This window comes from Bubalus kerabau, chromosome 4 (genome assembly GCF_029407905.1).
Source record: "Bubalus kerabau isolate K-KA32 ecotype Philippines breed swamp buffalo chromosome 4, PCC_UOA_SB_1v2, whole genome shotgun sequence".
NCBI lineage: Eukaryota > Metazoa > Chordata > Mammalia > Artiodactyla > Bovidae > Bubalus > Bubalus kerabau.
Window position 1 is genome coordinate 18,037,679 of NC_073627.1, and position 24,305 is coordinate 18,061,983.

Consider the following 24,305-nt stretch of genomic DNA (forward strand, 5'->3'; position numbering starts at 1 on the left):
TCATGAAAGAGTGTTGGATATTGTAGTATATTAATTGACTTTCAGATAGTAAACCAATCTTGAATTCCTAGAATTAATCACACTTAGCAAAGGCACCCCACTCCAGTACTCTTGCCTGGAAAATCCCATGGACAGAGAGGCTCCTGGTGGGCTGCAGTCCATGGGGTCACTAGGAGTCGGGCACGACTGAGCGACTTCACTTTGACTTTTCCCTTTCATGCATTGGAGAAGGAAATGGCAACCCACTCCAGTGTTCTTGCCTGGAGAATCCCAGGGACGGGGGAGCCTGATGGGCTGCCGTCTATGGGGTCGCACAGAGTTGGACACAACTGAAGCGACTTAGCAGCAGCAGCAGCAAAGGTGTACAGTACTTTTTATATGTTGCTGGATTCATTTGCTAGTGTTTTGTTGAGTTTTACATCTATGTCCATAAACGATATTGGTCTGTAGTTTTTTTTTTTTTATGATATCTTTGTCTGGTTTTGGTGTCAGGGTAATAACTGCCATATTAAACTAGTTGCGATGTGTTTTGACTTTATCTTGAAATAATTTTGCCTTAATTAAAAAAATTTTATTTTAAAAATTTTGACTGTGCTGGGTCTCTGTTAGGGCGTCCCTGGTAGCTTAATTGGTAAAGAATCCACTTGCAATGCAGGAGACCCCGGTTCGATTCCTGGGTCAGGAAGATCCCCTGGGGAAGGGTTAGGCTACCCATTCCAGTATTCTTGGGCTTCCCTTGTGGTTCTGCTGGTAAAGAATCCTCCTGTAGTGTGGGAGACCTGGGTTTGATCCCTGGGTTGGAATGATCCCCTGGAGAAGGGAAAGGCTACCCACTCCAGTATTCTGGCCTGGAAAATTCCGTGGAATATATAGGCCATGGGGTCGCAAAGAGTTGAACACGACTGAGCAACTTTAACTTTCACTTGGGTCTTTGTTGCTGTGAGAGGACTTTCTCTAGTCTTAACAACTCTCTAGGTGCTATGCTCTGGCTTCTCATTGAGAGTGGCTTCTCTTGTGGAACATGAGCGCTGGGAAGCAAGGGCTTCAGTAGTGTGGCTCATGGGCTTAGTTGCTTCACAGCATGTGGAGCCTTCCTGGACCAGGGATCAAACCTGTGTCTTCTGCATTGGCAGGTGAATTTTTAACCACTGGACCATCAGACAAGTCCAGTTTTGGCTTAATTTTGCACATTCATTTAGCAACAGTAAATTCTAATTCCCTCATTACTAAATGAAGATAATAATACTGACTAATGTTTAAGAAATGATGAGTTATTGAATTTGTGGCAATTACAAGGAATGTAGAAGCCTTCCCATAGGGCAGTAGCAAACATTTGAGAATGAAAGGGAGATGGACAATTAAGTGTAATTGGACTAGATCACAAATTTTCATTTTTCTTGACCTTTTTCCCTGTCTTGAGACATTTGGGATAGAGATTGTAAGTCTGTCACTTTAAATCTTTGTCTCCTACTTGGTTCCCTTAACCTCTTCTTTTAGTTTTGTTTTGGAGTACTTGTTTTGTTACCTCATTCTAGTTATGCCATAAATAACACCTAATTTTAGCATTCCTGGAGGAGTCTATACAAGCTTCCCAAAAGGGCCAGAAGAGAGTTGAATGGAAAGCATAAAGCACTAAAATTTTGTTGATCTCTTACTACTTCTTTGCTTTGAATTAACTATTTAAAATATCAATGAATAGAAGGGTTGTTTTTTTTTTTTTGCCAGCACATAGCTTATGATGGTGACTTAGTATTTTTTTCCAGAGGTATTACAGTGTTTAGCATCCAGTAGACACTCAGTAAATGTTTATGAATGATTGGTAATTAGTAATAAGACTTGAAGGGGATATCTAGTTTTATTGAAAATCAAAGTTATTCAGGGCAGGAATACAACTGTTACTGTTGTCATGTTATAAAAATTGAATGCCCTAGCCTAAATGTTACCAGCAAGATTACATTTTGATATTGTTGCCATGGAGATTCTAGGGCGTGTGAGTTTTCCCTCCTCTACACAGAAGTATTTTTTTTCTTCTTTAAAAAAAAAATTATTTATTTGGCTGCACTGGGTTTTAGTGCAGTGAGCCAGGTCATTGATCTTTAGTCGCGACATATGGAATCTAGTACCATGACCAGGGATGGAACCCAGGCCTCCTGCATTGGGAACACGAAGTCTTATCCACTGGGCCACCAGGGAAGTCCTGAATTTTCTTCTTTATACCACAAAAGATATAGGTTGATTATTTTATTTTTTTTGTTCTACTGGTTCAAGTTAAGAGCTAGATCGTTTGAGACAAATTTTGTTAGATAAATGTGTCTAAATTTGATTGTGAGAATTAATTTGGAATATGGCTGAAAATACTGAATATTATGTTCTTTTTGTCTGATTCAGAAATGAAAAAGTTTGCTGTTAAGAAAAGTATATATGATTTCTTAGTAAATGAGTGACAGAGATAAAACCGGGACTTTAGCATTTCCTGAATTCCTGTCATGTTTTCTCAGTAGTTTATGGTCTCATTTATAATTTTGTACCCACAACAGTTTTTACATTAGATGTTTTCAGGTTTCATCATCTGTATAAGGGGACTGTATTCAGGTATTCATATTTATCTATAAATGATCTAAAGCAGTGCTTCTAAAATACTCTCAAGGTCTGGGGTTGTCCAGAGCAGCTTGTCACAAAAAGGGCATCTCTCTGAAGGACTCATTCTCTGTCTTGAAAAAATTAGAATTTCACTCTATAAATATAATTGTGTTTATTTTAACAAGAGTATATCTGATTTTACCACAGTCTTTGATTAAATCACCACTCCAGCAATATGTCTCCTGCCTATTGAGTGGCTTCAGTTACTTCCTAGTCCATAGCTGTAGGCTCCGCACTGTCCCTGAGAACCCAGTTCAGGCATCCAGGAATCAGTGAATTAAAAAGTAATGTTTCTTTCCAAGAATGGTGTGCCTCTCTATTGGAGGGAACAGGTGTGGTGTGCTGTTTCTGTAATCCCTAGGTTTGCTGTGCCAGCAGAGCAGGACTCCAGAAGTTGCATCTAACTTTAGACTCAGCAACTCACTTAAAAAAACTTTTTTTTAAAATGTCTTTTGCCTTGTACACGTTGCCCCCTTTTCTCTTTGAATATTTTTTTCTCCTTCTGACTTTGTAATCAGGCCCTCCACAACTTGGCTGCTCACAGCTGCCTTGAAGTTCTGCATGTTTACCTTTATGAATCATTTGGAAAAGAAGCCAGGCAATCTCTTGGTAACTTTGGGGCACATTCTGACATTTATTATGTGATACAGTGTGTTAGGTTCTAGGCAAATTGCTACATTTGATGTTGGCTTATGTGCAAAATTAGTATATTAAAATATATATTATGTTATGTTTGGTCAACAAACTTCTTTGGTTAATTCTTTGAGAATTTAAGAATGTTCTCTGCTGAAGTTCAAATAATTAGAATTAAGTATAATTTACCTAACTAATCAGTTTATTTAATCAGTAATTTGTTTTGTTTAACTCCTTGAGAAACTTTATTAAAATATTCTTGTCAAGTTCTGGTTAGACTGCATGTATTAGAAATAAGTGTTTGTGTAGCCACATTGAAATCTGGTACTGCAGAGGAGAAAACCATCCATCTTTTGTTAAGTCTTAACATAGCTGATGGCCTTGGGAGAACATGACTTGTTTCTTTAAGTGATACAGTTGCATACATTTGCATTTTAGTACTGTCTTCCTCAATATCCCCCAATGAATTATTTCCTGATTTAGGAGTGTGTTCAGGGTTAACCTGTAACTTTAGTTACTGTTCTCATTCCATGGACTGTTCCCAACTCCATGGACTGTAGCCTGGTGGGCTCCTCCATCCATGGAATTTTCCAGGCAAGAATACTGGAGTGGATTGCCATTTCCTTCTCCAGGGGATGTTCCCTGCTTCGACCGAGGGATCAAACCTGCCTCTCCCACACTAAGGCAGACTCTTTACTGTCTGAGCCACCAGGGAAGCCACTGTTCTCATTACTAATGGTTAAATAATGAGGCTGCCTATGATTAGTATTTGTTCTCAATGAGTTATTGGATCACTTCTGTGGTGAGATGGTAAGATAATATCTTTGTGTAAATTCCAGAGTCTATATCTTTAGTATGAGGAAGAAAATTATCTTGTTTTTAGATGGGATTGAAAGTAAGGAATAGCATGCATTCTTATAATACTTTGTCACTGACAGGTTTTTCAAATGCCTTAAGTTGCTTAATCTTACTGCAAATTTGTTCCTATTGGGCTGAGTACATAAGAGTATATGATATTCTGGATTATCTGAGACCTTCATTTAATGAAAACAATCTTTGAGGTCTATAGTCATTGTAATTAATGTGAGGATTTTCTCTTACTTACCTTTGGCCAAATCTTGATACTTGTCAAACTGAACTGGCAGTATTGTTCAGGCTTACCTGCATCATGTTTGCACTTCTTATTCGCCAGTTGGTGAGTAGCATGTTTCCGGTGGGAAGCTATAATTCTGGAATGCAGGTGATGTGGTGGGGAAAGGGAGAATTGGAGACTGACGCACGGATTCCAATCTGTGTTCCAGCTTTGGCTTTGGGCAGTCTCTTTGCTATTTTTTCTTGGCTTTCTGATAATAAAATCTGGAGGTTGAACTAGATGGCCTTCCAAATTCCTTTTGATATCCAAAATTCTTTAAATTTCCCAGTTTTGGTTCAGTTTATCTTGGCTTTCTACTTAATATTTAGCTTGCTGAATATTAACATGAGAGCATGCACTAATTTCAGTTTAAAGATGTTTCTTTCATGATATAATTTTAATATTTTAAATAGTTTGATATGTTCATTTCTTTGATATCTGGACTAAGTTCCTGGGATGCAATGGCAAATAACAGAAATGGAGGGGGGGGTTCCCTGTTCTTTTGAAACTAGATGGTTTAGGCTTTAGGACTTTCTCCTGAATTGTTTTAATAATTGCTTTTTTATTTTTTTTTATTAAGTACAAAAAATAACCCCTTGTCCTTTGAGATTAGTTTGCCATTTGAAATACTGAATTTTAAAACAATTGATTTTAATTTTGGCTGTGCCGGGTCTCGGTTGCTTTGCGTGGCTTTCTCTAATTGTGGCACGTGGGAGATACTCTTCAGTGTGGTGCCCGGGCTTCTTGCTGCAGTGGCTTCTGTTTTTGCGGTGCACAGGCTCTAGGGCACTTGGGCTCAGTAGTTGTGGTGCATGGGCTTAGTTGCTTGATGACATACGGAATTTCCGCAAAGCAGGGATTGAACCTGTGTCCCCTGTATTGGCAGGTGGATTCTTAACCACTGGACCACCAGGGAAGTCTGGGGATTCCTTTATTACTGTTTTCTTGAAGGGAAGATAAGTTAGAGGTGGATTGAAGGAGAGGAATGAACAAGGATTGGTGGTGAGGAGGGATGGTCCTTTTTTACACGGCAGAAATAACACATAGATAAAGAATGGATGGGTAAGGAGTTGTATATAAGAGGGAAGTTACGTAAAATATAATATAAATAAAGCATTATAATACAAATACTCTAAAATATGAGAAAGTTATAATTATGTTTTTGACTTTAGGTATAGGCAACCTAGTGCAAATTGGTGTAATATGTTTGTTGTTACATTGGTCTCATGTAGCTGGAAGTCCAGTAGTCTTGCAAATGTCAGGATTGTTCAATATAATCATTTAATGCTGTCCCCAAGAACCAGGGTTCTAGCCAACTCTCCATTCTGCGCTCTTTGATGTTGGTGGCGTCTTCGAGTTGATGTAAAGTGACTGGAGTGGTTTGAAGTGTCATGTTCAACATTACCTGAAGTGGGGCTGTTTCTTCCTCCTCTCATTTTAGGATGGAAGCAGCTTTTCTCACAATCCTGTATTCCAGTGGGCTTCCACTCGTGTCCCATTGGCCAGGATTACATTTCTTGCCCATTGCCAACCAATCTCTGGTAAAGAGAATGGGTTAAAACTAATTTCACTGAGATAGAGTGGATATTGGAGGAGAGCCAACCACAATGAGTATTTCAAGAATGATTTGAAAAATGAGTAGTATATGTGTGTGTGTTTAATCAGTCTTAATTAACATCCACTGTGTTTTGGGGGGAAATTTTAAAAAATATATATTTATCTAAGATTTTTCTGTCTGTAGTGGCTCACCTTTGAATTTCCCTATTTGTAAAAATTGGTGTCTGAGCAGAAAGACATCTGATTTGAGAAAATGTAAGACAAACTGACTGACTTTAAGTGTCATAAACACTTAAACAGGCTTATTCTTGGGCTAAGCAATGAGAGAAGGGGAAAGTGGGAATTTATTTTTACCCAAAATACATGTTTAAAAATTAGCATTTCCACTTTTTTGTTAATCATCGAAAAGAATGTATTTTATAAGCTTGGTTATTTGGAGGCCTAATTAAATCTGATACTTGAGTTTTTAGAATCGAAGCAACAGTAAAATGATATTGTGGTGGGTATCTTTTAAAATAATATTTAAGTATACACTGCAGAGGGCTATGCCTTATTTGGTATTTTTCATTCTGCTCATTTAGATTTCAGAATCCTCAGGGCTCTAGTTCGCCATCTATTGGTTTTAGAATTGTGTTTAACACCTTTTGCTGTATTTTGTGGAATTACTATGTATGCAGAGATATGTGTGTATACATTGTTTTAAAAATTAACCCACCTCTCCACCTCCCAGGATTGTAAATTAAAAAGTCAAGACTAGGATCTCTTTCGGAGGTATATACAGATATGTATACATTAAAAAAAATTCTTTGTGTAATTTGACCCTGCAACTGTCTTTTGGTATGTAAGAACCATGACTATGATTGAGAGTGTGGTTTTAAGGGTACAAATGGGAACTCAAGGAAATTTAGGTGTAGATGCTGTAGGAGCTGGTGTTGGAGTGTAACTTTGTGGGAAGATAAACTATCAGGTTGTTTTCTGACTAACAGAAGTGACATACCACCGGATATTGGTTCTGGTAAGCCACAAAACAGTACTGAGCATTTCTCATCTTCCTTTTTGGTAGTAGAGCACACCTTTCTCATCTGCTGCATTTGACGATTTAATTGTTGGAAACATTTTTGTTGTTGTTGTTCTGTCATTTAAAGTAATATTTGATGAATACCAGAGTTTCTTTAAGTCTCTAAGTACTGGATTCATCTTTTGGCAACTTTTTCTTTAAAGGGTAGTGGCTTATAGTTTGTGTAAATGCGACACTTTGCATTGTATTGCTACATTTTTTTTAATCTAGAAAAAGTTCCGTTATTTTAAGGCCCTATTTTGGAAAAGGACTAAAATACCGTACTGATAAACTGGTCATGAGAAATTATAAAGTGCCACCACTTTAAACCAAGTGGAAGTTTGCTTTTTGTTCTGAGATTTGGGTTTCTCTATGGAGTTCTTTGTTAAACTTTTAGCATAGCACTGAACTTCCTTTTGGTGGAGACAGGAAGCATAAATACTCATTGTGTAATGCCATTTGCCTGCTTTGGCAGATCTGCCAAGCCGTGACACCCAAAACCAGACGCGTGCTTCTTAGCGAAAACTACAGTTCCCAGCGGGCGCGGCGCTGGTGGGCCATCACTTCCCCTTCTCGCTCCGGGCTGGCCCTTCCCGGGCTGGTCCGGCGCGGGCTCCGGCTCGCGCCTGCGCCATGAGAACGTGCGCTTTTTTTTTTTTTTTTTTTTTTTAACCCCGCCGGCTGCGGATCGCGGCGCCGGGGCTAGTGCCCAGGCGTGCTGCAGTGTAGGGAGGCAGGCTGCTAGGACAAAGGGCGGCGGGAAGCGCTTCACCAGTCAGGGAGCTCCCCACCGGACTTAGCAAACGTTTAGCCCTGGAATAGTGTGGTGCCCAAGACATAAGCCTATTTACTACCCAGTACAAAGAGTTCTTGGCTCACGTCCTCTTGCTCTGTCGCGTCAGCCTTCCTTGCCCCTCAGCCGGCGCGCGGCCCCGCCAGCCCCAGCGCGGAGGGAATGTGACGGCGTCAGTGCCTCAGGTTAGCCTCATCCCGGCCAGAGCGAAGGCCCGCTCCCGCCTGCCGCAGTGCCGCGTGCCGCAGCCGCATGTCTGGGAGCGGCGGGGTCCCGGCGCCGCGGCCTCCGCAGCTGGAGGCGCAGAAACAGCGGCCGCGGCGAGGAGCCATGACTGAGGCGGTGGCGGCCGCGCCTCCTGGCGGCTCGCGGGGGCGGCGCGGCGGGCGCCCCCTGGCGGCGCGCCGGGGCGGAGCGGGCCTTCGCCGCCGCAGCCGCAGCCGGCGGAGGCGCTGCTGTCCCTCCTCCCCGTGTCCCCGGCGCTCGCCCGCTCGCTCGCTCCATTCTCCCTCCGCTTCAGATTAAAGGGGGGGAGGGAAAAGAAGCTCGGCCGCCATTTTCCCAGTGCCGCCGCCACCGCCGCCACCGTTCGCCGAGCCGGCGGGAGAACCGAGCACCGTAGCGAAGCCGACTCGTCTCGCCGCGGCGGTGCGGGGGGCGGCCGGACCGCGCTCCCCGGCCGGGAAGAGGCGTCCGGGGGCGGCGGCCGGGGTGCGGGTTCGGGCTGCAGACGGCGGCGCTTGTTTGTGCGGGGCGGGGGGGCGGCTTCACCCTTTGCCCCCGCCCGCTAGTCCTCCCGGCCGGGCTGTGGTCCCCGGCCGTGCCCAGGCCCCGCCGGAGCCGAGGAAGGCCGGAGAAAGGGCCCGAAAGAGAAGAAAAAGCGGCCGCTCCCCGCCGCCGCCTTCCCCTCCCCCTCCGCCTCGCCCCCCCGCCCGGAAAGTCAGGGCGGCTCCGGGCGCCGGGGGGGAGGAGAGCGGCGGGCCCGGGCCGGAGCCGCCGCCGCGCGCCCCCGCCCGCCGCCGGCCCTCGGCGCCCAGGCCGGGGGCTGTTTGCAAACTGCGCCCATTTTGTGGGGCTGAATCCGCCCGGGCAACGCTCTTCCATCACGTGGTAGGTGCTGGTGCTGCTGCTCCTCTCCTCCTCCTCCTCCCGCTGCCCTTTCTCCTTCTCCTCGCTCTCCCTGTGGCTCCCATTTCTCCCTCTCTTTGTTAGTTGTAACTGGAAAGGCAGGGCAGGGCAGGAAAAAATCCCCGGAACTTTAAATGGCCTCTCCGGGCTTCCCCGCTGCGGGTCCGGGGCTGGGAGTCGCCCCAAGGGCGGGGGTGTGCGGGGGCCCTTCCCCACCAGCTGCCGCCTCGTTCGCCAGCTTTTCCTTTGGCGTTCTATTTAAAAATGCGGCCTTAAGAGCACGATTTATTCCGGTTAAAAAAAAAAAAAAAACAAACCAAAAAACCCAAACAAACTCTCGCTCTCGCCTTGAACTTCTCTTGACTGCAAAAGGCCTTTCTCTGCTCGAAACACACATCTTGCGCGTTTCACGGTGTGTATCACAACTCTGATTGTTTAGTGAAATGGTTATTTGTTTCATTTATTTATTGTTTTTGTTGCCTGTAAATTGAGGTCACTTACGTTTTCCGATCTAGACTCCTTCAGGCGGACGTGTTTTTTTTTTTTTTTTTTTAACTAAAGAGGAAGAGACAGTTATTTGCTTTTAAGTGAGTTTGGGGGGCCTGTTTTCCGGCTGACGGTCTTTTGATTCTCAGCAAATAATTTGATTGTTTTCCATAGGATAACCAGCCCTACCCGCATGTTTTACTTAAAAATTCTATTGTTTTCCATTGTCGGGATCCCCGTGTGGTTTTTAGGAGAAACACGTTACTTAACTATTGCTTATTGATTGCCTCAGGGGAGAAGGGGTGACATGATGGCGCCACTTTAAATTGCTCTCTTTCCTCCTCCTCGGTCCCCCCCCCCCCCTTTATTCTGGAGGTCACTGGAGCAGTTTTCGTGACCTATTAATAAACTACTTGAGAGCGTTAACAATACAACTAGTCGGGCTAGCGTTTGGTTACCTTAAGGGTCGGGAGACTCAAATCCTGAGGTCCTCAAAGTTCCGAGAAACCTTCCTAGTCCTGCCTCGCCTTCCTCACCTCCATTCACAATCCTGGTGTTGCCATCTCCTTTGTCACGTGGCTAGCAATCATTGTGTTTTTTTGTTTGTTTTGGGGTCTGTGTTTATATTTTTAAATTGTAGCCCAGAAGAACTTGCTCCCTCCCCATTAGAAAGATCAAAACATTTTAGTTTTTTTAGTTTTACAGTTGGATAACATTTAAAATAAACGATAAAATTACATAATCTTTGCCTTGCATAATCATGATATAGTTATACATTGTTACTGAACTTCTTTTCTTTCCTAAAGCACTTTCAAGTATGAAAAGTAGAACATTGGAATATGTTTTCCATCGCTCAGAATAGCCTGTAGTATTATCCCTGCTTTTGGGTCGTTTAAAGTAACCACTATTTACAAGGGTTTAAGTGGGTGTGTTTCCCCTCCCCCCTTCTATAGGCTATACTTGGTTCCTTTTCTAGTGTACTGTCTGACCAATTTAGAAATTTTCAGTTGTCTACAGGCGTGTCATTTAAAGCTATTTTTCTTTTCTTATAACAATAGTGAACACTTTTGAGTAATAATTTGTTTTCTAACTAAAGATATTTCATTACGTTTCTGTTGCGGTTTTGATCCCGAGTATTTTTAGTGTTAATCTATAGATTTAGAAGAATGTTCTATTACCTGTTTCTTCCTGTCAGTTTTCCTAGTAGTTGGGTAAATTCCTATTATATAAAATACAAATACATTTCTCTGTTGTTTCTACAGAGGTTACTAACCACTTTCTCAATTTGAAAAAAAGATCTGTCCTGAGTTTAAAAACATTTCAAAAACTTAATATGAAATGTAGTGGTTTTAAGTGTACATTGATTGGTTTCCTCTAGCATGTATATTTTTTTATGGTTTTGGGCCATTTTCCTTGCTAACAGTTACATCATGTCATGTGATACGTGCAGTGTGATGTGTAGTCCTAAAAATAAGGCAAGGTAAAAATGCTCATCCCTTGAGAATTTAAAAAATGTATTATAATGTGAGATAACTGTCCTCAGTCATGGAATTCTGATTTCGATTTCCTCTAGTTTTATCCAACAAAGTCTGCAATTGCTTTGACCTTTAGCATATTTGGTATATTTGTTAGCGATCTCATGATTTGAGGTGGTTCATTTTTTAATTTTCAAGTGTGCACCACTTGGAGGGAAACAGATGTGACAAAGATTCTTACTATCTGTATTATGGTGAAAATGATTGGTCTCTGAGGACTGCTATGTTTAAGTATATATTTAATAAGTATTTTTAATTTATGTCTGTGGGCAGTTAAAAGAGTGATCAGTTAAGTATTGAGGAGTCTTGAGGTTTGGTGGGGTTTTTGGCCCTTTCACCTTTGTGACTCCATTTAAGTGAAGTATTTAGAAGTGTTCCTGCATCTTTCCTGAAAGCCTTATTCAGAATTTTAGCATTTGAGTTTTGTGCTTTACAGCAGGTGAGATGTTCAATCTTTGTATGATTTTCTTCCTGCCTACACATGTTGTTTCTATGGTTAAACCTGCAGAGCACACTTTCATTGTTAGATGACTTATCATTATCCTGTTGAGGAAAATTCTGGAAGCTAGAAAATGAGTACACCGTAGTTCACTTTTGAACTTTTATCAAGGTGAGAAGAAAGGAAAACAACTCTCTCTTTTTTCTTCAAACACTGCCAATACCCTTCCATTTCTAGTCATGCTACATTGTAGCCAGTGTCTGTACCTCCTCTGGATTTTATAGATTTACCACAGATTTTAATTGTATTTTAAAGTGAATAACAGCTGATAGATTTGTTCTGTTTGATACAACCTAACTCATGAAATCTGTAAACATGGGGCCATTTTGGTTGATGAAGCTGATTTGAGAAGTTACTTTAATATTGAGTGGTTCTAGTTAGAGGAACTTTTCTAAGTAAAGCTTAGTTACCTTGTTGTAGTACTAGAAAAGCAATTTTTTTAATTCTGTGAAGAAACATACTAATCCATATTCAATTTTCTAAATAATCATTGAAAATCGTGTGTTTAAAGAGTAATGCTTATTCCTCTTATATTTGTCAGCTTCCTTGAGAGGGGAGTTCAGTAGGGGTTATTATTTTTCTTCTTGGTGAAGTCATTAGATACAGAAATTAAGTGATTTCCTTCCTGGAGAAAGAGGGAATTTTTTTTTTTTAATTATTATTATTTTTTTCTTTTTTTTAACCTTCAGCATCTTTCCATTGCCTTGAATTTGGAAAGGAAGGGCTAGTGCAGACTGAGTATATGGTTCATCTTCAGTTGATTGGGCCAGAGCAAATCTTACTATTGAGTGGTTTCCTTAGTTTTAAAGCACCTTTTCTTTGCCTTCTTTTTCTATTTTAAGTAAGTTTTTGCCTTTTGTTTAGACTGTTCTAGGTCTCCAGAAGCATGTTTTACATTAGGGCTCTTTTACTTGATCCCTTTATGAAAAAGTATAGGTGCAGGTGTCTCAAATAAAACGGCCCAAACACCTGGCCTGCAAAGAGTACTTGGATCATGTCCTTTCCCTAAAATAAGACTTTTAACTATTTCTTGGAAATCTATATTAAGACTGGTTTTTGAGTCTTCACGTTGCTTCTCAAGATGTGTGTTTAAATTGTAGTTTTCATCATAATAAATTGCATGTTAGCCTCTGGGCATAGTAAATGTTGCATAGAAATATTCTTGACAGAATGTAATAATTCATGACACAAAGCGAGATTTATCAGTACTTGCCATTCCTTAAAATGTGAGATCAAAACTCAGTGAATCACAGTAATGGTTAAAAAAGACAGTATGAATGTAAAAGACAAATATTCCACTGTGGTAGAGGTCACCAACATTTGAAGGCCACAAGAAGACAGAAAGTGGTGTCTTTGGGTGTTACTTGCATATTGTGGAGAGAATTGTGGGTCATAGGATAAGATCAGTATATATGGATGGAAGGGTCACCGTTATTGGTTCAGTTATCATTTGTTCCCACGTTATGGTGTGTTGCCAGTCTTTTAGGATGTAGGGTAGAGTGTATAGGAGAAAATGACTCGATAGATTTGATTTATCAAAAAGCCTGGATTCCAAAAAGACTGAAATAGATGTGTTTTTTTGGTTTGTGTGGTAAGCTTTTGTTGTCTTTCATCAAATAAAGGTAAAGCAAAAATGGAGGGTGTGAGGAAACTGTCTTCAAAGTAGAGAGTGCAGTTCATATTTCTGGATAAGAAACAAATTTGAGTAGTCTGAAAGAGAAACTTAAAGATTGTATATGAAGATTTAAAATATTACATCAAGAAGCCCTTCAAGGTAGACACCTTTTAGATTCTTGTCTCCCATGGGTAGTGGTGTCTGGGAACTGACAGCTGCTTAATACTTGTTAGTTCTTACCCTCTGTAAGGCTTGCTTTTCTAAGCTTTTCGGCTAGCTCTATACAATTCTAACATTGGAAGGCCCTAGCCCCCACGGAATTACTTAACTCTGTGTTTTATTGTTGTTGATTGTAAACTTGCCTTTTTTCCCCCTCTAGTTCTAACTTTTTAAAAATTACAATTTCTCCCCAAGCTTTAAGAGTGAGGGAAGAATAAGGCAGAGGTAAATTCAGCGCAGTTTTATCTAAATGTTATCAAAAACTCTGGTTCTTGTTACTTGAACCAGGAATCCCAAATGAGATCTCACTCTGAATTTTAAATACAGCAGATTCTGCCCTTGTTTGGAAAAAGTTGCTTAAGTGGCATCAAACTTAATGGAGCCTCTCACCTTTTAATTTCTTTGTAAAAAGGGAGCAGCTTAAGGTCAGATCTGGTTAAGTTCAGTTGCAGGGGAAGTGTTGAATAAAAAAGATGAATCACAATTTTGTTGTTAGAGTATTAAATAAAAAATTGCTAAAAACTGATATCTAGGCTTTCATTTGCTATTTGGCCTTTGTGACTGCTTATTAGCACCTCCACTGGAGGGTGTGAAGGGATAGAGGTGAAAAGCTAATTAGTTTAGCTTCTGCTGTTTGGTAGCATAGAGGCTTTGTAGAAATACTGGTCTGATAAGTTGAACTGTCAGGAAAGTTTCATTAAACTGTTCGTATGTTACCATGGAGCACTGAGGATGTTTGAAGAGCTTACCATATTTCAAAAGATACTAGATTGCTGTTTTTCAGGGTTTGTATGTGTGTGTGTGTATTTTCAGTTAATCTTTAATTCAGTATTCTGAAGGGATAGGGTCGATTTCACTGAGATCTCTAGAGTTGGGTCAGGGACCTTCCCCTCACCCCAGCACCCTAAGAAGAATGTATTTGCTTTTGAATTGCTTGGACCCCTTTGAGAAATCTTCGATTTTAATTTTTTTCAGAAACACTTGTATTATTAGAGTTGTTAGAGATGAGATAAAAGTCCATTTTTCCTTCTTTGCCTTTTGTGAGCTAGACTGGTAGGAAATGAATTCAGTGATAAGTAAACACAAATGTGATCTTACCTGTTTTGTAGCTTGGTCTCCCCCCCCCCCCCCCCCCCCCACTTAGTTACATATCAGAGATTTTTCACGTCAACATAAAGTTTTTTTTTTTAATAACTTCATAATATTCTATTGTATCTTTTAAAGTTTGCTCTCTTTTTTTGTATTACAGTTCTTCAGTAAAAGAATTGTGCATATATTCTTAGGTATCTGTGAGAGTATTTCTGTTGAATAGGTTCCTAGAAGTGCAGTTACTAGGTAAAAGTTTGAGTAGTTGCATTTAAAATTTTGATAATGCCTTCAAAGGCTTATGTAGCCAAATTTAATAGTTTAAAAGTATACTTAAAAAGTTGGTCAGTCTGAGTGCATGTGCTTGCAGTGTAAATGACGAGAACTTGAGGTGGGCAAAGTCTGTCCTAGGTTCAGTTGGTTCCTGCTTCCTGTTAGATTTTCACTTTATGATCAGACATCCCCATTAACTTCATAATGGATCTCCATCCGATGCATTCACTGTAGAATATGCAGGTTAACTAACATATATATTGGTCCACTGTCTGTCAGGCATAGTGCTACCTGTAAGAGTTAGAAATAAAACAAGCCATTAAGTTAAAATTGCTCAGTCATGTCTGACTCTTTGCGACCCCATGGACTGTGCAGTCCATGGAATTACTGGAGTGGGTAGCATTTCTCTTCTCCAGGGGATCTTCCCAACCCAGGGATCAAACCCAGGTCTCCCGCATTTCAGGTGGATTCTTTACCAGCGGAGCCACAAGGGAAGCTCAAGAAGACTGGAGTGGGTAGCATATCCCTTCTCCAGCGCATCTTCCCAACTCAGGAATCAAATCAGGGTCTCCTGCATTGCAGGCAGATTCAAGGAAAAGGAAACAAGCCATAAGTTTCCTTTTAAGAAATATACAGTCAGTGGGGGTGACAAAATTGGGTGTTTATTTCCCATTATGACCAGGATGTCATGTGGATGCTTATTAGATCCTATAGAGGAATGAGACTCTTAACTCTACCTGGAGTGAGTGGGAAATACTTTAAAGAGCATGTGATCTTGAGCTAAAATTTGAGAAGCAAAGGTGCAAGGGCATGGAAGAACCTGGAAGTATAAATAAGATTGCGGTGGCTAGGCTGGGGACAGGTGGAAGATGAGGCTGAGTGTAAGAGGGGGCAGATGAGTGCTGTGTGGGAGTTTGGGTTCATCCTTACCCTAGTGTCACTAGGATTTTAAGTGGAAGGATTTTAAGCAGGAGCACAGCATGGTTGAATTTATGTTCCCTCTCTTTTTTCCCCTGTTTTCTCCTCTTTTAGTAATCATTTTGGTAGTGAACACTAGGTTGAAGGCTTGCTGAGACAGGAAGAAAGAACAGTTGGGAGAGTATTGCTGTTCTGGGTTAGTGTAAGGCCTAAGAGATTCTGAACTAAGGCAGTGGTATTAAGGATGGAGTGACTGGTTATCATTCTATCTATCGAACCCTCACTGTTTAACCTTGGTATTTAGTCAGAATGTCATCTCTTTCTGGAAGCCTCCCCTGATCCCTTTAGGCAAAACACAGAGCTTTGTCATCTAGGTTTACCTTCACACCTAATTTCTGTCTTATCTTTGGCATTGATGACACTGCTGTGGTTCTTAGCGTCTCCAGCATTAGACTATACTGTAGTCTGTTACTCCTGTTTGATATTAGTGTATGTTCAAGTTAGATATCTATAGTAGATTGTAAACCAGAGATTGGGATCAGGGTTCATTCACACGGGGAATGTTGAAGGGCTGGAATTGGTTTTGGAATTGATACTGGGGGCAGAGGTGTTGGAAGTAGCTGTATGGGCGATGCTAAAAGTGGAAGTGTTAGCCACTCAGTGGTGTCTGACTCTTTGCAACCCATGGACTGTAGCCCTCCAGACTCCTCTGTCCATGGAATTCTCCAAGCAAGAATACTGGAGTGGGTAGCCATTCCCTTCTCCAGGGGATTTTTCTGACCCAGGGATTGAACCCAGGTCTCTGGCATTGCAGGTAGATTCTTTACTGTCTGAGCCACCAGGGAAGCCCGATGCAGGACCCTTCCTATCCTTTAGGTTTCAAGTTAAGATGTTTTCCCCCGGGAAGCTTTCTGTGACCCCAGCACCCACTCTCAGCCTGTGTGATGGTGGTGTTCAGTTGTCCGGTTGTGTCTGACTCTTTGTGACCCCGTGGACTACAGCATGCCAGGCCTCCCTGTCCCTCACCATCTCCTGAAGTTTGCCACTTGTTCATGTCCATTGCATCAGTGATGCTGTCCAGCCATCTCATCCTCTGCCCTCAGTCTTTCCCAGCATCAGGGACTTTTCCAGTGAGTTGGCTCTTCACTTCAGGTGACCATAATACTGGAGCTTCAGCATCAGTCCTTCCAGTGAGTATTCAGAGTTGGTGTCCCTTAGGATTGACTGGTTTGATCTTCTTATAGTCCAAGGGACTCTCAGGAGTCTTCAGCACCACATTTCGAAGGCATCAATTCTTTGGCTCTCTGCCTTCTTTACGGTCCAGCTCTCACAACTGTGTGAGGGTCCCCTTAGGATTCCCTGATCACAGTGAGTGTCTTTACTGGTCCATGTCATCCTCATAGACACTTGGTGTGGAGCTTTAAATGCTGTTGGCATTTTAATAAAATGGTTTTTGGATTTCTCATTGACTTTCCTCTAAAGACTAAAATTTAAAATCTTTGTGTCTAGCAGTTAAGTCCCTTCCAGTTTAAACTTAGCCTTATGTATAGTATATAATAATGCACTGGGCTTCCAGTGGCTCAGTTGGTAAAGAGTCTGCTTGCAATGCAGTAGACCTGGGTTCAGTTCCTGGGTAGGGAAGATCCCCTGGAGGAGGGCATGGCAATCCACTCCAGTATTCTTGCCTGGAGAATCCCATGGACAGAGGAGCCTGGCAGGCTACAGCTCATGGGGTTGTAAGAGTCGGACATGATTTAGCAACTAAACCAATGCAACATTGTAATAACTATACTTCAATAAAAAATAAACTAAAAAAAATAGGCATGGGTCTTCCCTGGTAGCTCAGACGGTAAAAGAATCTGTCTGCAGTGCAGGAGATCTTCAATTCCTGGGTGGGGAAGATCCGCTGGAGAAGGAATAGGCTAACCACTCAGGTATTCTTGGGCTTCTCTGGTGACTGGGCTGGTAAAGAATCCCCCTGCAATGCGTGAGACCTGGGTTTGATTCCTGTGATGGGAAGATCCCCTGGAGAAGGGAATGGCTACCCTCTCCAGTATTCTGGGCTAGAGAATTCCATGAACTGTGTGTATAGTCATGGGGTGGTAAAGAGTCAGACGCGGCTGAGCGACTTTCACTTTTCACTTAGAGGTTTGGATTGGAATCCTGCTTCTGTAGCTTAGTAGTGGTGTGCTCTTGGGCATGCTACTTCTGAGCACATACTCATCTTTTACTGTTATTGTGATAATTAAATGAGGATGTAGATGTAAAACACTTAGCACAGAGACTGACACTGTAAAAGGTCAATTAATGTTAGTGAACAGCAGTCATAAATAACAGTCTGTTCTCCAGCCAAGCCCTGCCCTGTTGGCATAGGAAAGTATTAGGAACTGGGGTGGTGAGGTCCACCTTATTTCTTTGTTTTATGAAAAAAAATCGTTCTCCCACTCCCTTTTGTATTCTGTAACAAATCTACATTTGTAAAAGAAAAACTTTCCAGTGTGTTCCATAATGTAACTTTTGGTACTTGATCACAAAGCTGCTTTTTCCCTCTCTTTCTCAAGAAGCTGTGCGTGTACCAACCACCTGCTTCATTCAAGTTGTTCTGTGGATCATCTCCCAAATCCTTCCCTATTATTTCAGTTGTGTCAGTTTCTTGATTGGTATTTCCTCGTCTTTCTCTGCTCAGCACAGTCTTATGCTTGAAAAGCCTGCCTCTGGGTCTCTGACTACTGCAAGCCTGTCAGTGAGTGCTTACTGTGTCCTCGGCACTCTATCTCGGTGAAGTTAGTGATCACACAAAGAAAGATACTAAGGGACTTTCCCAGTCTTGAAATATAGTTAACAAATTGACAACTAGGGGAACATTCAGATAATTTTAATTGAGTGGTGACTTTAAGTGCATTGTACAATTTAAGCAGGAAGAAAGTTATGTGAGTCTGAATAGTCTGGAAAAGTTTTTGTGGAGATGTTGTGTATTGAAGTATTAAGTTTTGGGCTTAAAGGGTAGAAGGGCCTTCAGTTAGAGGAAACAGCATAGGCAGAAATGATGAGTTGAATCTGGGGGTGGTTTCTAGGTCCATGCCAATTGATGCACTTGTTTTGATATTAAGTTTCACCTTGGAGAATTTGGACTCGTGAGAAATGTATTAGGAGCTATTCTTGAGTAAAGAAGTGAAGTGATAAAAACGTATGGAATGGATTAGACGAGGGAGCCCCTACCTCCGGGCTGTGCTCCTGCCAGATCAGTAGCAGCCTTAGATCACAAATAAAGCGCACAGTAAGTGTAACGTGCTTGAATCATAGCGAAACTGTCCCCTCCCCCATGCCTGGTCTGTGGAAGAATTGTCTTCCACAAAATCAGTACTTGTTGACCAATAGGTTGGGGACTGCTGGATTAGAGGACTGAGACTTCAGTCAGGAAGCTGTTAAGATCATTTAGGTGTGAGCTGATGCACCCGGGCTGGATTTGGATTGATTCTGTTAAGAATGGAGAGGATATACCAAACCTAAATGGTTCCCCCTGTCTCCCAACCTGAACAGCTTTATGAGAAATAAATGGGAGGGTTTTATCTTAAAGAAGGTGAAATTATGAGGGAAATGACAACCTTCTCGTTTCTTAAAAGCTTTCCTATTTGTGTCACTTACTTGGCTTTTCTGCAGACTTCAGGCGCTTCTGAAGCCTGGAGGAGACTTTGACAATTCTGCTGTGGTGACCGCCTTAGTTGTAAGTTCTTGTTGTATCCTGTCTAGATTATTGCAATAACTTCTTCACTGGCCTTTGACTTTTTACTTTCTTTTAATCCATCCTATACAACTGTTCTCTGTAGCACAGTTCTTGTGTCACTCCATATATGAAAAACCTTTAATGATTTTCTGCTGCCTTTAAGTCTGAGTAAAAACTGGCTTTTGAAGGTTATCCGTTAATGATCTGGCTTCAGACTGCGTTTTCACCTTTTTCTATAGTGTTTCCTCTTGTTAAAATATGCTTTATAATTCAAACAAGTTGATCATTTCGTCTAACCTCCAGGATGTCCGCTTTTCCCATACCTTTTCCTCTCACTGGAATGCCCCATTACCTTCTTTTGCCTCCGCCTTTTACGTAATGAAATTTTAGCTAATTTTCAAGCTTCAGCTTAAATTTTGATGACTTCACACACCCTTCTCTAACCATCCTTCCTGTGTCTTTTTTCCCTTTGTACAGAGTAATGAGGTAATGGTGGAACGAGGTTAGTAGAAGCCACATTATGGGCAGGTTTTTCTTCCCCATCTGATTTTTGCTTCTGTTTTCAGTGCAGGTGCGGTTGTTGGCCACCCAAATGTCCAGACCCTTCCCTTTGGGCCTTGGCAGCTAATCAACATTGTTGCAAGGTGGATGCTGCCAGTTTATTCTTGTGTAACCGGAGTCCTGTCTTGGGAGTTTACAAGGGAGTAAGGTGTGGCTTGCGTTTGTAGGTGTGGAGTTAGTTTGTGACTTGCACTATTTGAAGCAGCCAGATATGTATGATTTTTGGAAATCTATGTTTAGAAATGTATATGTATGTATATACATCTGTAGATACAGAATCTATCTCTAGAGAGTGGCTCTCAATTGGGGGGTGTGATTTTGCCCCCTTGGGGACATTTGGCATGTCTGAAGGCATTTTTGGTTGTCATAATTTCTAGGAGGGAGCAGCGGGCCTCTAGGCCAGGGATGCTGCTAAACCACCTGCAGAGGCACAGGAGAGACCCCCTTCCCCACAGCAGAAACTTACTCGGCACAAGTCAGTAGTGCTGCGGTGGAGAAACTCTGTCCTAGGGTATACTTTGGCTTCCAAAGTGTTACTAGTGTTAGGTGGAAGTTTGTTCTTGAATCTATATTGCTGTTTATAATAATCATACATACAGGAAGGGGCCTTAGAGGTCATGTATTTGAACTTTATTCTAACTTAAATCTCTCAGAACAGTGTTCTGCACAATATTAATATAATGAAAAAAGATGTTTATTTGTTAAAGGTGCGAATACTTGAGCAGTATTCAGTATAACGAGGAGAAGGCAATGGCACCCCACTCCAGTACTCTTGCCTGGAAAATCCCATGGATGGAGGAGCCTGGTGGGCTGCAGTCCATGGGGTCGCTAGGAGTCGGACACGACTGAGGGATTTCCCTTTCACTTTTCACTTTCATGCATTGGAGAAGGAAATGGCAACCCAGTCCAGTGTTCTTGCCTGGAGAATCCCAGGGACGAGGGAGCCTGGTGGGCTGCCTTCTATGGGGTCGCAGAGTCAGACACGGCTGAAGCGACTTAGCAGCAGCAGCAGCAGCAGCAGCAGCAGTATAATGAAGTGCATTGTGAATCTCATCAGGGAAGTTTTTCCTAACTGTGTTTGCCTGCTGAACCCATTTGACATCTTCCAGCCCCCAAAATACTTCCTTGGGACTGGGATGGACACTGTTAATTAGTTAGTTCAAATTTTCATAGCCTTTTAAAGGACCTTGATAAGATAGCCCTTCTTTTGTCTGTTAAGCTTACTGCTGAATCATGGTTTGTCAGTGGCTGCAGGTGCATTAGGTCCATCTTTTTTTTTTTTTTTTTGGTCAGATTGTGGTTTATTAGATGAACTAAAAGTTGGAATATTTTAGGTTTCTTTATTCTGAATGTACGATGTAACTTTACTATCTGTCCCCACCAGTGAATTGGAAATTAAAATCACAGCCAGAAATCTACCACTTAGCTTGTAATGAGGATAAATAAGTTACTTATAGCGTTTAATGCTTTGTATTCTTTGGAGAAGGGTGATTTATCAAAAGCTGTTCTGCTGTTTTTGTAACACTCAAATTTGACAGTTTCTCTCTGCTCTAAATTGTTAAGTCACTACAACGTTTTTGGGATTTAAGTGGGATGGGAATTGTTTCCATCAACATTTTGCTCATTATGTTAAATTTAAGAACATTTTTGTGATATTTTGCCTTATTCACATTTTTTTGACTCTTTAAGAATTTACATTATTTTTGCCTTCTTCCCTTGTATTATACAAGCAATTTGTGTTTATGGTGGAGACATTACATAAGCCAGAAAATAAAAAAACAAAATCTTACCACCTCCTTTTTAAAACTGAAATGAGGTCACAGTATACATTTTATTTTTTAACACCTTTTTTTCTACTCAACAGTTTTTCGTTTTAGTAATATTTGCTTTTTTTCCATAGGTTATAGTAATAGTGCAAATAATGGGCTCTTGTGCCAGGCACTAAGTTAAGTAATTGAAAGTATTTTATGTAATCCTTTCTGCAGCCTTCTGAGGTCAGCTCTGTTATTTGCAGATGAAGTTGAGAGAGCAAAATAGTTAACTGATTTAAATATGGGTGGTGCCAGATGTGAACCTGTACCTGCTCCTCTTACCTATGCATGGTGGGGTTGGGGAGTGATACTGCATCTCGGCACAGCATTTCAAGTCAATGAAGGGAGGCGGGTGTAGAGTCCAGTATATTTTTTTTGCAGTTTTGATATAGAAAGATAAAGATTTCAGAGTTAGGAATGGAATTTCTTCTGAAGACGTCACTTTTCCCCTTCCCTGTTTATTGAGACAAATTGTTTAGTAACTGCTCTTTTCATTGCACTCCATGGAGATTTTGAGACCAAGGAGGGAGTTTGAGCAAAATACATTTGCCTTTGAGGCGTATATGATTAATGTCAAGTTCTCAGATGTGCTTTCAGAGGGTCAGAGAAATATTGAAAGAGGTGGGATTTGAGTCAGCAGATTTTTTCTTTTAGTTGCAGATTTTAAAGAAATAATTCTGAAATAACTTTGGAATGTTGATTGCTTAAGCACCTTCTGTGGTGTGATGTTAGTTACAACCCACTTTTTATGTGTGCTGGGTGAGCATGGGTTTTCCATACGTTTTGTGGAAGCTGTGTAACATCTGTGTCCTTGCTTGGGTCCCAGAGGGAGGCTGCTTCCTGCCATTGCTGAGGCAGACTGTAGTGCTTTGGGGCAGTAGGCTCCATCTACTCCTCTCACTCGTCGTATTAACCATCTGACAGTGATAATGTGCCTCCTTGCACGGCTAGTGCTAAGTCGCTTCAGTCATGTCCGACTCTTTGCACCCCTGTGGACTGTAGCCTGCCGGCTCCTGTGTCCATGGGATTCTCCAGGCAGTAGTATTGGAGTGGGTGGCCATTTGCATGGCTAGTACCAACTGTATATTGTTATCAGTTTGAAAGAGGATATTGAGTTGATTGGAAGATCAGATAGTGGTTTTTGTTTATGGTAGAAAATGCTTTTCCCATTATTAAATTGACTCAAGGTATTTTGAATAAAGAGCTTATTGCATTGGTTCATCTGCCAATTGAATCCATGTAATAATACAGCTATTTTTTAAATTACATTAGAAATTACTTTTAAATTTAAAATCAAAAGTAGGAAAAGTGGACATAGAACAGTTAGTTACACAGAATGCTGTATGCCAGCAAGTCCATAAGGATGAAACTCTAATCCTCAGAAGGTCTAGTTTAATGAATATAGGATGTTTGTTAAAGGCATTATAAGCTTAGAGTGAGAAAATTTTGGCAATTACATAGAGCGGTAGACATGTTTGACCTGTAAGTGTATTGGTAGCTCAGACAATGAAGAATCTGCCTGCAGTACAGGAGACTGAGGTTCGATCCCTGGGTTAGGAAAATCCCCTAGAGAAGGGAATAGCAATCCACTGCAGTATTCTTGCCTGGAGAATCCCATGGACAGAGGAGCCTGGTGGGCTACAGTCCATGAGTCTCAAAGAGTTGGACATGACTGAACAACTAACACTTTTCTCAGTCATTTACTTAAGTAATTTGATTATTAATGATTTGAATTGTCATACTGTAAAGAGTCTTACTACATGGCTGACTATCCTGTGTTGATTTTTATCTAAAGATAAAATGTTTGACTAAACTGGAAGTTGCCCTCATTTTTTTGAGAGAGGAGGAGGTTGCTTTTAGTTCAGTGATGCACAAACTTTTTGGTTTCAAGACCCCTTTTCACTTTTAAAAAATGTCGAAAACCACAAAGAACTTTGGTGGGTTATTATCAATAGTTGATTAGAAACTTCAAGAAATTTAAAGAATAATTATTTACTGGGACTTCTGGCGATCAGGTGATTAGGACTCTGCTTTCACTGCCTAGGGCATGGGTTCAATCCCTGGTGGGGGAACTATGATCCTACAAGCTGGGCTGTACGGCCACACATTAAAGGAAAAAAAAAATTAGTAATTCATTTAAAAATAATCAACCTATTACATATTATGGATAATACTTTTTATCAGAACAACAAAAATTAAGTGGTAATGGCATTATTTTACATTTTTGCAAGTCTTTCTAATGTTTGGCTTAATAGAAAACAGCTGGGTTCTCATATCTCCTTCTGCATTCATTCTGTTGTGATAATGTTGTTTTGGAAGTATGTACAGAAAATCTGACCTCATACAAATGTGTAGTTTGGAAAAGAGACAAGTGTGCGTATCCTTTGACACTGCCCACACTTGACAAGTAGTCGTTCATAAAGGTTAGCTGCACTGTGGAATTTAAAGCCGTATCGGTGAGCTTTTCATACTCTGTCAGATTAATCCATTTGGTCTGTCTTAACACTTACTTTTACCCATGCACGAGTTTCTAAGGAGCATTGGTCATTTGATCACTAACAGAGTTATGCAGCTCTTCCAAAGGTTGACACATTTCATTATGTGGTATCCAGTTCTCATTCACTAATATCAGCAGTAG

The 24,305-nt window shown here is 41.2% G+C and overlaps 1 protein-coding gene across 5 annotated transcripts in view; it reads left to right on the top strand.

Annotated features, from left to right (window-relative positions):
• The window catches only part of KANSL1 (KAT8 regulatory NSL complex subunit 1), a 172,411-nt gene that overhangs the window by 18,327 nt on the left and 129,779 nt on the right, over nucleotides 1–24,305 (top strand). The window contains exon 1 of one of the 5 annotated variants that reach the window (XM_055575606.1): nucleotides 7,703–7,997. The exons of 2 other annotated variants lie outside the window; for them this stretch is intronic. The gene's annotated coding sequence lies outside the window, so the exon portion shown is untranslated. Of the gene's footprint in view, nucleotides 1–7,702; nucleotides 7,998–8,363; nucleotides 8,923–19,394; nucleotides 20,005–24,305 lie in introns of those variants that run through there. 2 more of the 5 variants (XM_055575605.1, XM_055575608.1) reach the window with 2 other exon arrangements.